Source organism: Patiria miniata, unplaced genomic scaffold, assembly GCF_015706575.1.
Source record: "Patiria miniata isolate m_02_andy unplaced genomic scaffold, ASM1570657v1 HiC_scaffold_9, whole genome shotgun sequence".
Lineage (NCBI taxonomy): Eukaryota > Metazoa > Echinodermata > Asteroidea > Valvatida > Asterinidae > Patiria > Patiria miniata.
Window position 1 is genome coordinate 9,396,668 of NW_024037076.1, and position 11,833 is coordinate 9,408,500.

The following is an 11,833-nucleotide window of genomic DNA, read 5'->3' on the forward strand; positions in this document are numbered from 1 at the left end:
TGATCTAATATCAAGATGAGAGGGCAAATACCTTTACGTGTAGTGACTGTAGCGGCCAAACTTAGACAGATTTGTTATTTTTTGCCAAGTGAGGGCGCTGTACCGGGAAGACGGCAGCTAAGCAAAAAAGCAACATGGCTTCAGCTCGATCTCGATAGAGTTGCAACTTGTGTTATTCTTCGCCCAAAGCATTAATCTGGCCAAGGTTTACTAAACGGTTGGTTACTCTTAAATAATTTATCTCAATGATTCAGTGACTAGTGTGATATTTAGTGATATTTTGTAAACCTAAAAGTTGTATTTTCTACACATGTGTATTTTCATAAGCATTGCTTTTAGTTTGGAAATTTGTGTGCATGTATATATAGTACATTTACTTGTAAGTGATATGTAATTTGAGCTGATTCTGTTAACTAGGTTACACAAACTCTTGATAATTTCTTGTAACACATTCATTTTATTTTCTATTTTATTGTAGTTAATCTGTGCCTGTACCTGAGCCTGACATGTGTACGACTACCAAAACTGTAAGAAGTTGTACAAAACAATACATTTTCTAGATCTGCGCACATCATTTTAGTCAGTAATCTGTGGCAGATTCAGTGACAGTATACTGTTTGAAAGCCATGGGAGCAACGCTGAGACTTGACACTTTGATCAAACACACGGATTTGTACATACACATTATGTAATTTCCCCCAAGATGACGCTATTATGGCAACTAAACGATTTAATAGCTTAATGCACTCAGCTATAAAGTCTGAGGTAGTACAACACTCAGTGGCCTTTTTTTGTTGTTTTCGTGCCAGAGAGAATGAACTTATATTCGTTGCGGCTGTGAAGTGCTGACGCTTTCATGTCTAATAAAAACAATAACAAAAAGGCAAGTTCCCCTCCTCTCAACCCCCCCCCCCCTCCGCTAGTGACATCAGTACACTCCCAAAGAGGTCGTAGTTCGATCTTCTTTCTTGGATCCTCGGCATTACTAGATATATATTATTTGAGAATACAATTAAGCTCTGTCACAGACATTTAATAATGATGAAATATCACCCCTATCCCTTAGTGGTATATAAAAAAGGCCCGAAAGAAATTTAAGATTCGTATTTACCTGTAGGCGGCGGAGCGTTAGTGACATTGAAGGTAACTTGACTTGACCCAACAATGGTAGGGTTGTAAGTACCCGTAACAGTGCCGATGTTTCCGACTTGCGCACCTGTTGATATTAATTCATAACGTATGCTTATTGATATTTCTAAAACAATTCTGTGTTTTAATTTGCTCAAAATCATGTTAGTGGAGGTTACTAATTTGCGAATGATCAAATATCGAGGTGAGAGGGCACATACCTACATACATGTAGTAATAGCAGAGTTGCTGACTCGAGTCATGTGACTTGGACTCGAGTCGGACTCGAGTTGCTATTTTTGTGACTTGTGACTTGACTTGTAAATACCAGCTTTGACCTGTGACTTGACTTGGACATGCAAACAATGACTTGTGACTTGACTTGGGATTGCAAAATAAAATGACTTGTTACCAACCCAAGTCAGACGCTACTCGAGCGACTCAATACACTTTAATTAAGCTATTATACTTTTAATTAGCTATTCGGTTTACGCCTTACGTGCATTAAAAAACGGACTTTTGCTTGCGCGGTTTCTACTTCGCCCAGCTGCAGCTGTAGATCATATCAGTGAGCTGAGCTGTTACGTTGCGTACGCGCGCGTGAGTGAAATAAATAGTGACCTCAATATGTCATGATTGACAAGCAAGCATGGCGGCTTCTAGCGGTGTTGTTCCACAGGTGGTGAGTTTCGCACGTGTATTCAGTCATGGAGGAATAATTATGAGGCCACACAGAGCAAAGTTGAGTGATACTATGCTATAAAATGTTGTTTGTACATGAAAATTTATATATATTTTTAAATTGAAGTCGCCCAACACAAGGCCCAAAAGGCCACTCAAGGTGTTTATAAAATAAATGCAGTTTATAGATGCAGCGAGAAAGTTTCATTCCAGAAAATAGACCTCAGTGACTGAATCCAGTAAAATGAATAGTTCCCACTAGTTTCAAAAGTTTTCAATAAGACTGTCATAACAAACTACAGTTTCCAATGACCAAGTCTCTTGCTTAATGTAATGGTTGAACAAACTTTGAAAGGAACCTTTCATGAAAAGAAAGCAGGCCTTTGTCAATTGCATGTAAAATACCGGATAGCCTAACCCATTGGTAGGCGTTTAGACTTTATTATACATGAAAGTTGAACAATAAAGTGTTAGTATACTACATGTAATCGAGTGAGTGAAGTCTTTTTTTCATGTCATCTCAACATTTATTTCTACAATGTAAAGTAAATTTATTAAAGTATACAAAGGGCTAATATCCGACAGATATGTGATAAACTACAAGAATAGTAATTGCAACACATTGAACAAGGGGAATTAAGGAGGCGTGTTCAAAATAACTCGTAAGTTGACGCCAGGTTCTTTTAGCTTATTACGGTTGGACAAAATAATGTGCAACTTGACGTGTTCTTGGACAAAGATACTTGTGACTTGACTTGTTTTTAGACCAAATGACTTGTGACTTGACTTGTGACTGGACCTAATGACTTGTGACTTGACTTGTGACTGGACCTAATGACTTGTGACTTGACTTGGACTTGCAAACAATGACTTGTGACTTGACTTGGACTTGCAAAAAATGACTTGCTGCCACCTCTGAGTAATAGTATACTGTTTGAAAGCCATGGGAACAACGTTGAGTCTTAACACTTTGATCAAGTTAAAACACATAGATGTGTACGAGATTTCTCCCAAGATGACGCTATTGTGACAACTATACGATTCAATAGCTTTATGCACTCAGCTAAGTCTAAGGTAGTACAACACTCATTGGTATTGTTTGTTTTCGCGCTAGAGAGAATGTACTTGTACTCACATAAAAATAACAAAAAGGCAAGTTCCGCTTCTCTTCCCCCCCCCACTAGTGTCATCAGTATACTCCCAAAGAGGTCGTAGTTCGATCTTCTTTCTTGGATCCTCGGCATTACTCACCTTCTGGTACCTGGGGTGCCTTGGGCTCCTCTTTCTTCTTGCCATCGTCCGTCTGCCTCTTCTCACGATGTCCACTCATGGTTCTTTTTTATCTCTCCTTAACAAGCCCTGTAAGTAATTGTAAAACATTTTACTCTTTGTATACATTTTCAACCAAAGACCACTGAAATACAAACAGAATGAGCAAAACTGCAATGTGTAAGCAAATACAAAACTATATTAGCACACAAAAAGAGCTCTTGGGCTCCCCAAAACGTGCATTTTGTATACAGCGGACGTATTCATTAACGACATTTCAAGCTATTGCCTCCAAAGTGGCACCTGAGCACTTATAACCACTTTACTGGAACTATACACGGATCAGTTTGTGTTTCGGTCTTCAATATACATCCTCGTCAGGCTCCTTTATATATCAACGAAAACATATCTTCAAAAAACGATCTGTTGGATTGGTAATTTGTTAATCGTTAACAAAATAGTTATATAAAACACCCACATACAGTCTACTGGAAGTTATAAATTGTTTCCGTAATCCACAAACCTACTTCGATTGGAAGTCAGTTGGTATGTGTTTATTTAAAAGTGTTTGGGTATGGTACGCATACATAAAAATGATTATTCGAATACGGTAAAACAAAATATGAGGTTTGAATGGTACAGAATCGATTTTAACCAAAATACAGTCAATAATTGTGGTAATTGTATTTACACAAATTCCATGAGGCTGGGATTATTTTGATCCCGCTCATCGATATAAAAAAATACTGAACAAACAACTACATGCGTCCTGGTACATCAATGCATTTGGGATTTCCCAACGTGTAGTCGACTATTGTGAAAAGCAAACAAAGATCCACAAAGGTCAAAAGGTGCATGGTATTTATCATTAGCAGTCGACGATATTCAAATGCTCATGCCATGATAAGTTTCCTTTTTGGTTGTGTACTTGATAAGTTCAAAACGTGGTTTTTATTCCAATTTACGACACATTTGACTGGCGGGGTTAAGCACACAGTAGTAGGTTGCGTACATGTCTTGATACGCTCTAGCAGGATTGGGGGGCAAAGTTCTTCTGTACGTACTTTGCGTGAACAGTTGGCTAATTGTTCATGATACACGGCATGGTTGTCGTTTGCCAAACTGATCGTTAAGCACAGTATGTTTCCATGAAATATATACCTGCCTAACATTTTAAATGTTGGCGTTGGATGAAGTTAACATAAACACGGTAGGCACTCGCTGCAAATAATTATAATTTTGAGTCGTTGACATAAACAAACAAACAAGCATATTATAAAAGCTCCCTAGGTCTATTTGCTTATAAAACCACGATATTAATTGTAATATCTGTAAATGCTGTCTGTCAATACCAACATCTAGATTAAAGGGAAAGTACATAAATGGCTTTTGCTGTAATTTTCAGAAATGAACTATTTGAGAGGTTAGTATAATAGATCAAATATTATTACACTGACATTTTTGAAGTTTGGTGTTCGAAAAGGTTGGAAAAACCAAGAAAAACAAAAATGTTCAAGTAGTCTGGTTCCCTGACTTCACAAAAGATAAAATGGATCAATTTATAGATGATGGAAAATTGTTAGGCAAGGGAACCAGTCTAGCTGGCCTGAACCCATTCATGAACATGTAACTAAACAAAATTTGGACTGGAAATTTGGACTGAAAAAATGTTAAATTTGGAGTAAATTTGGAGCAGTATTGAAAAATAGTTAGGTTTTTCTAACGCTGGTCGGCCGACCACCGTTGGAAATGTTTACAAAAATATGTGTTTATTTGTTTATTCGTTTATTTTTTCCTTGTGCATGCGAATGCTTAGAAAGCTTAATTGGTTGCCTAACGGTATAGCTAATAAATCCATTTCGAGAGCTTTAATTGCATCATGTTTTGGTTTTCCTTTTAAGTAGGTAGTGACAATCTCCGTGTTTAGGGGCTCGACGTTTGATTGAATTTTTATCCTGTTTAGAAAAAAAAGTATACATGTTATTGTTGCGTGTATACACAAGTGCTGCTCTTGAAAGAATATTTCTTCAGCCTAGAATGATGGGGGGGGGGGGGCACTTGTGCTAGTTATTACAAATATATACATCTTGCGCCCTACTTTCATTATTATTACTTGGCTTTACACCCGGTGTAGGCCTTAGCTCTGTATTTCTAATAAAAAAAGTTGCCAGCCCATCCAGCAAACTAAACCTGCCGGCTGTACCCCTCACCTTGCAACCTTTGCAAAATTGAAGATATTCTTCCGATGCTTATGAGTGTGAAGTCTGTCAGTTTACGTGGGAAGGTACGAGCATTTCAAGCACTGATGGAAGAGCACAAAGCTGATGTGATCTGCACCACCAAAGCCCACTTAGACAGCGCTATTCGGAATTCTGCCATATGAACTGTTTCCTAAGGCCTTTAACAATGTTTATTGGACCGAACATTTTCTGCTATGAAACATGAGTGCTTCCTTGTCAAGAACTGGATACCGAGTCTGAAATTATTGAGGATCTGATTTTGCTCCAAGGCTCAAGACAGGGAACTCTTCTGTTAGGCTGTTACTATCGCTTAAATTTGCTAACCCTGCCGTCTAGCGAACGGAAACATCCTGATTCACCATTGGAAAAGATTCCGCACAGATCTCTGAAGTGTGCCAAATATCATTTTAAGCGGTGACTACAATGCCAAATCTATCAGTTGAGGGAGGTGGGATACAGACTTCCACATCAGGCGATACCCATCTCATTGACATGTAAATAATGCACTTCTTGATTCAGCAAGTTCCGGAGCCAACACGTAGGCCTATCACTGAAACTACAGCTAACACCTCAGATGTGTTGTTCAGTTCCATTCCAAGCAGTATTGTTCAAGTGAAGTTCTACACCCGAGGCGCCATTCTGGCAACAGGACCACTGCTAACGCGACTAACTGCAAGATGTCGCGGATAAATATAAATGTATCCTGGGCGATTACCACATCCCAGTGTGCTTCAAACCAGCCGACACTCTCTGACAGAGCCTGGTGCATCCCAAAGACAAGAACACCAGACAGACCGAAACAGAGCAACATTGTTTACGGCAAATGTGAAATGTTGAGAAGGAACCTGAAGCATTGCTCCAAATCGGCAAAAAAATATCAGCGTGTGATACTCGATCTTGTGCCTCAAATCCCAAGTATGCATCAACTGTATGTGATCGTTCGAGGCAACATCTTAAAAAAAAAAAATCAGCTTGAAATGGTCCAGAGTCGTGCTGCCTGAGCATGCATTGCTTACAATTATACTAAAGGAATGCAATTTGATTAATAACAGTGCAACAACTGACCTTTATGGTACCTTGTACGCTTTAACAAATGTATTTTTATCTTGGGGGAATTCCACGCCATTGGAATTACACGCCATTATGCCTGTTGGTTTCGTAGACCTAAATTCATACTTTATTAATCCAGTTGAGTCATATTTATCGATTCACATTATGGTAAAGGTTTTAAAAACCAAATTTCATATCAAAAAAGTTAATTTGGAGGTCTGAAAACAGATATTTTTGGATGACTTACCTTTAGACGATGCGACAGCTCGACCGACAACTCACTTATAAAACAAAGGTGTGTGAATAGTCAATCACGTGAGAAGAAAAAGAGCGCGCGCCCTCATTCGTTTTGTCAATTAGCGTAAATAACTTTATGACCAGGGGAGATGGGCCATTAAATTGTCCCCGCCATATTCGTTACGTGAAATAAAAATCTTTTAACTTTCCAGTATTCAAAATGAATTGAAATAGTTCTGAAACTTTAAAATACACGGTTTCAATGTAAAGTTAAGAAACGTAAAGCAAGCGTGCAAGTTTGCATCAGTAGCGCCCCTTTTAGTGTCATGTGGTGTCCAGCCCAGCCGCCCCCCGCCCGCTTTCATTAAGGCATGAAACTTTATACAGAAAGTTAAGTGTGAGACATATATTTCCTGATATGGAGGCAACGCAAACTTCCCCATTGAGAGGCGTGGCAGCCATTTTGCAAAATGGGGGAATATTACTCATTGTGACCATTACCACCATTATAATTTTCGTATGTGGTGGCCATTTTTGCATAATGTTTGCTAGCCAATGACCTAATCGGGTAGCATACGTCTTACGCACGGAGGCACTTTACCAATGTTTTGCCCGTGTTTTTGTTAAAATGTTATTCGGGGAATGAGTTGTTCCAGTTCAACCATAGACATCTAACGAAAACCTATACCCGCCTATGATATTACATTGTTTAATTCTGGATGCAAAACGCTGTCACATGACCACCATGTTACGCCAACACTATTGGATATCCTACATTGTGCGTTAACTTAATGGTCTGGAAATAAATACATGCTCATGTCAGGTCTAGGGGTTTAAAGAATGTCGGCTTCACCAGAACGACTGTCTTGTGGTTGGGCTGGTAAGGTCAAATATCTGATACTAATGTGCACCTTTTGACTAAAGCATAAAACTTCATAAAATGTTCAGATGTAGAGGCATTTCATATTGACCTCTGGTGACATTTGAAAGGTCAGTCACCTTTATATACTCTACTTATAACAACTGTTCTTGAGAACACCACTCCCATATGACCCAAGTCCATGTCATAGGTCTTCAGGCCATTAAAAAAAATAATGATCAGGTGTAGAAAAAAATTGCATTCCACCTCTTTTGACTTTACAGAGGTCAATGACCTTTGTATACCGTATTTATCATTATTTATATGATTAACTCTTCAAACCCCAACTTTTTCAAGACAAGTCTGAGTGACACTCAGTTGTAACGAGTCACTGATTTTTGTGACTCGAGTCGAGTCGAGTCATTTTAAAGAAGTGACTAGAGTCGAGTCGAGTCATTTTAAAGAAGTGACTCGAGTCCAGTCGAGTCACTAGGTCCAAAGGTCGAGTCGAGTCGAGTCGAGTAGAGTCAAATATTTAGCTCGAGTCAATTCGAGTCACGAATATTTGATTACTATATACCAATATTTAAAAAAAAAAGGAGCCATAAGTTTAGCCAGCGTTCGAATCCAGGAGCTTTATAAGAAATCGCCTAAAGCCAATGATGAAACAGCGAATTAGAAAATGTGTTTAAAAATCTGGTTCCTGGATAGTATTTTGTGCGTTCTAGAACCATAAGGTGGGAGTCTGTGACACGTTGTATATTTATGCATGACTAATTCGCAAAGCGAAGTGAGCATGAATTTTGCACCGTAAGTCATTGCAAATATTTTTCGCAAAAGTGTGCTTTTATTTGTGGGACTCGAGTCTTATTAGCCTTCGCTCGAGTCGAGTCGAGTCTTCTGATGAGGGACTCGAGTCGAGTCGAGTCATTTGCTCGCACGTGACTCGAGTCGAGTTATTTACCCTTAGGGACTCGAGTCGAGTCGAGTCACCAAAAATTGTGACTCGAGTCGGACTCGAGTCGAGTCATTGACTTGTGTCATTACAACTCTGCTATATGTTAGGTGCTCCTGCTATGAAAGAGATGTCCTGCAAACATTGAAAAAAATTTGTTTGCCCTATTTATAGATATTTATAAGATTTATCGTTCAAAAGCCCACTTTTTCATGACCCGGGTCTAAAAGTTGGCTCTTCGTGCCATGAAAAGAATTTTCAGATGTAGGGACATCATATCTGAACTTTGATATCCTTTGGGAGCACAATAAATTGTGAATACCTTATTCGTGGCTATATGTCATATTTATTCGTCAAACGCCAATTGTTCGTGCCGAAGCTGAGTGCAAAAGAAAGGTATTGTATCTATTATTCAACGGTCGTTTTATGAATTCAAACCGCACACAAACAACTGGGATAACATTTGACCTCTATTTCCCTTTTAGTATTTGCAGACGCAACATGATGCGACTTGAATAGAAGGCTTTGAGACATTCTGTACTATGGAATATGTAAGTGTCTAACAGTATTCACCCTTGGGTACCTATTACACTCTGTTGTATGTAGATGGACTTGAATAACCACATTTTATACCTGTTTACCAAGCCCACTGGTCACTGTTAGAGTATGATGCATGTCCAATGTACCACTTAATATTCTGTATCGCCTGTGTCCGCCCTTAAAAAGGGAAATGGAGATTAGAGGTCTTGAAAAAATTGTCTTTGGGGTATAAATTCATGACATGCTGTGGAGTATTAGTAAAAATACACTTCGTTTGCACTATAGGGAGTATAAAAGAGGAAACCCATATGTAAATATAAAATAATGACAAAATCTGATACATATTTTCAAATGCGATAAAGATCATGTGAAACGCCAATGTGTCCTCTTTCCAATGATACCTTGATTTGATTTTGTGTCTGTGGCCATGGATGACTAAACATTCGTTGTTATTCTGTCAAGGGTCAAAACCTGTACTGGTTAACCGTGCCTGGCGGAGCTTGATGGCTGGTTTCTTACGCAAGGTTGACATGGACTAGACATCGTGCAGAGCTTTGTGTGGAAAGAGGTGGTGGCCACGTTGAAGGCATTGGGTGTTGGGGATAACTTCAACAATGAGAGTGTTTAAATCACTGTGTCGAAATTGGATATATTGGTTTAAAGAAAATGATGTATTCTTCCTTTAAATTAAGCCGATCCACATGCCCACAGTACCAGTTACCCTTTTGCACGAACTTGGCACAGTGCAGGTTTTGACCCTTGACAGATAAACTACGAAAGATCGGTCATCCGTGGCCACAGATTTATAATTCAGGTATCATTGGAAGAGGACACATTGGTGTTTCACATGATCTTTAACTTTATTATTTATTTGAAAACATTTATTAGATATTTTATAATTTACATTTACATCTGTGTTTCCCTTTTTTGTTGTTGCTGATCCAGCCTGTATTAAGACTTGAGTCATAAAAGTGGTCTTTGAAAGATTAAATAATAAAGATAATTAGCGGTAAATAGGGTTTACAAAGTTAATTCATTCATCTCTCATCTGAAATTCATATATCATTGCAAGAAGACCAACATTTCTGAAAAAGGGGTTTTGAACAGTAATGTATCTTATGAATATCCATAAATAGGCATACAGAGTCCATTGACCTCTAAAGGGTCATTAGGTGTATAATATGAAATGCCTCTACATCTGAAAATGTTCTTCATGGGATGAAGAACCAAGTATTCAAAGTTCCATGCCTTAGTTACAAATTTCACAATTCTGTCACTCAACAGCCACACTATTGGAACAGATAGTCTTTGTGTTATTGCATTATAAATAAACTACATTTGACAGTAAAGGTCACCACCGAGGGACACTATACATGTAACTAGTTTTTGAGTAAAATAATAGTTTCTGTGATTTGGTCCTCATTATTAGATTTGTTCGTTTGAAATGTGATAATTCATTAAACAAGCAAAAGTGATGCACAATTGTTATTGTAAAGCAGATTATTTTCGACACTTAACCGAAATCATACCCTTTGAATAGTTGAGCAAGCCGCCTTGCAACGTTTCACCTTAAATGGCAATATAAAATTGCAAACTTAGAAACATGACCGAAATTATTGTGAAAAGAGTATTTTAAAAACGTTACCGTCGTCATCGTTGTTGTCATAATCAGTGTCGTCATCATTGGTTTCTTCCCAAAAAACTCTTCAAAATGAAACGCGTGTTCAGACCGATTCTCAAATTCAGACGAAAATGAATGACTGATTTTCAGCAGTGAATGAAAATTTTAGGAAATTGGCCTGGAAAACCTACATTAAAAGTGTGTAAAGGCCAACAAAAACAAACAAGCACATTTATTTGTTACAGGACATAATAGTTCTTTACATTTTGCTCGGAAAAGAAAATCGAAATTTTGAAAAAGCAAGTCGTATACAAACTTTTAAAAAATGTCGTGAAAATGTGTGCGTGAAAATGTGTGCGTAGGGGGGGGGGGGTGGCACAGCCAGGGGCGGATCCAGGAATTTTTGCAGGGGGGGGGTTTCATCGTGAAAAAAAAACCCTGAAATGTCAGACAAGGTTTTTTTCTCCGAACTAGTCTCAAACTCCCAAAATCCATAGGTGGGGGATAGGGGCTCGTACCATACGTTCAATGGGGGCGCTGTTCAAATCTGTCGATTATTAAGGTTCACCTAAACTAAATTATACTTACCTTAACAAAAGAGGGCGCTTTTCACTATTCACTATCATACCACAGGGCCTGGCGCTGCAGCCTGGCCCGAAACACGCCGCGACTTTGAAATATACTGTTTGTCTTTGAGTGTGTACATCTGGTTATAAGGCCTTTCCCTTTTCACGCTTTTTTTGGATGTTAATTAAAACACACAATGATCTGTGTTTCGTAAGAAAATTGTATGCACGTTTCTTTGTAATCTATTTTATTACGGATTTATCTACCATCCTCTGATATTCAAAATGAATTAGGCATTTTTTTTCAATACTCAAAACAAAGACATACACAAGTTCATCTTTTTCAACACAAATTTGTACAAAAACATACGCACTTTCACTCCTGAAATATTCGTTTCTTTCAAAAAATACAAACATTTTTGAGCAACTATTTAACTCAACTTCTATGGACCCCAAAATTAAAAAGGCTCTATATGTACAGCGTATTACGTATACATTTTGTACCTTCAACAACGGCCGGGCGCGTACCGCGTAACATAATACAGAGCGCGTGGCACAGCCTTTGTTGCTGTGTCTAGGTTTTAATCCATGTCTTTGTCGCAACAAAAGGTGAATAACCGACGACCCGATATAAAAAAACACGCGCGCTGATCGGTCAAAATCTAGAGGTCAAAATGCGGTTGATTG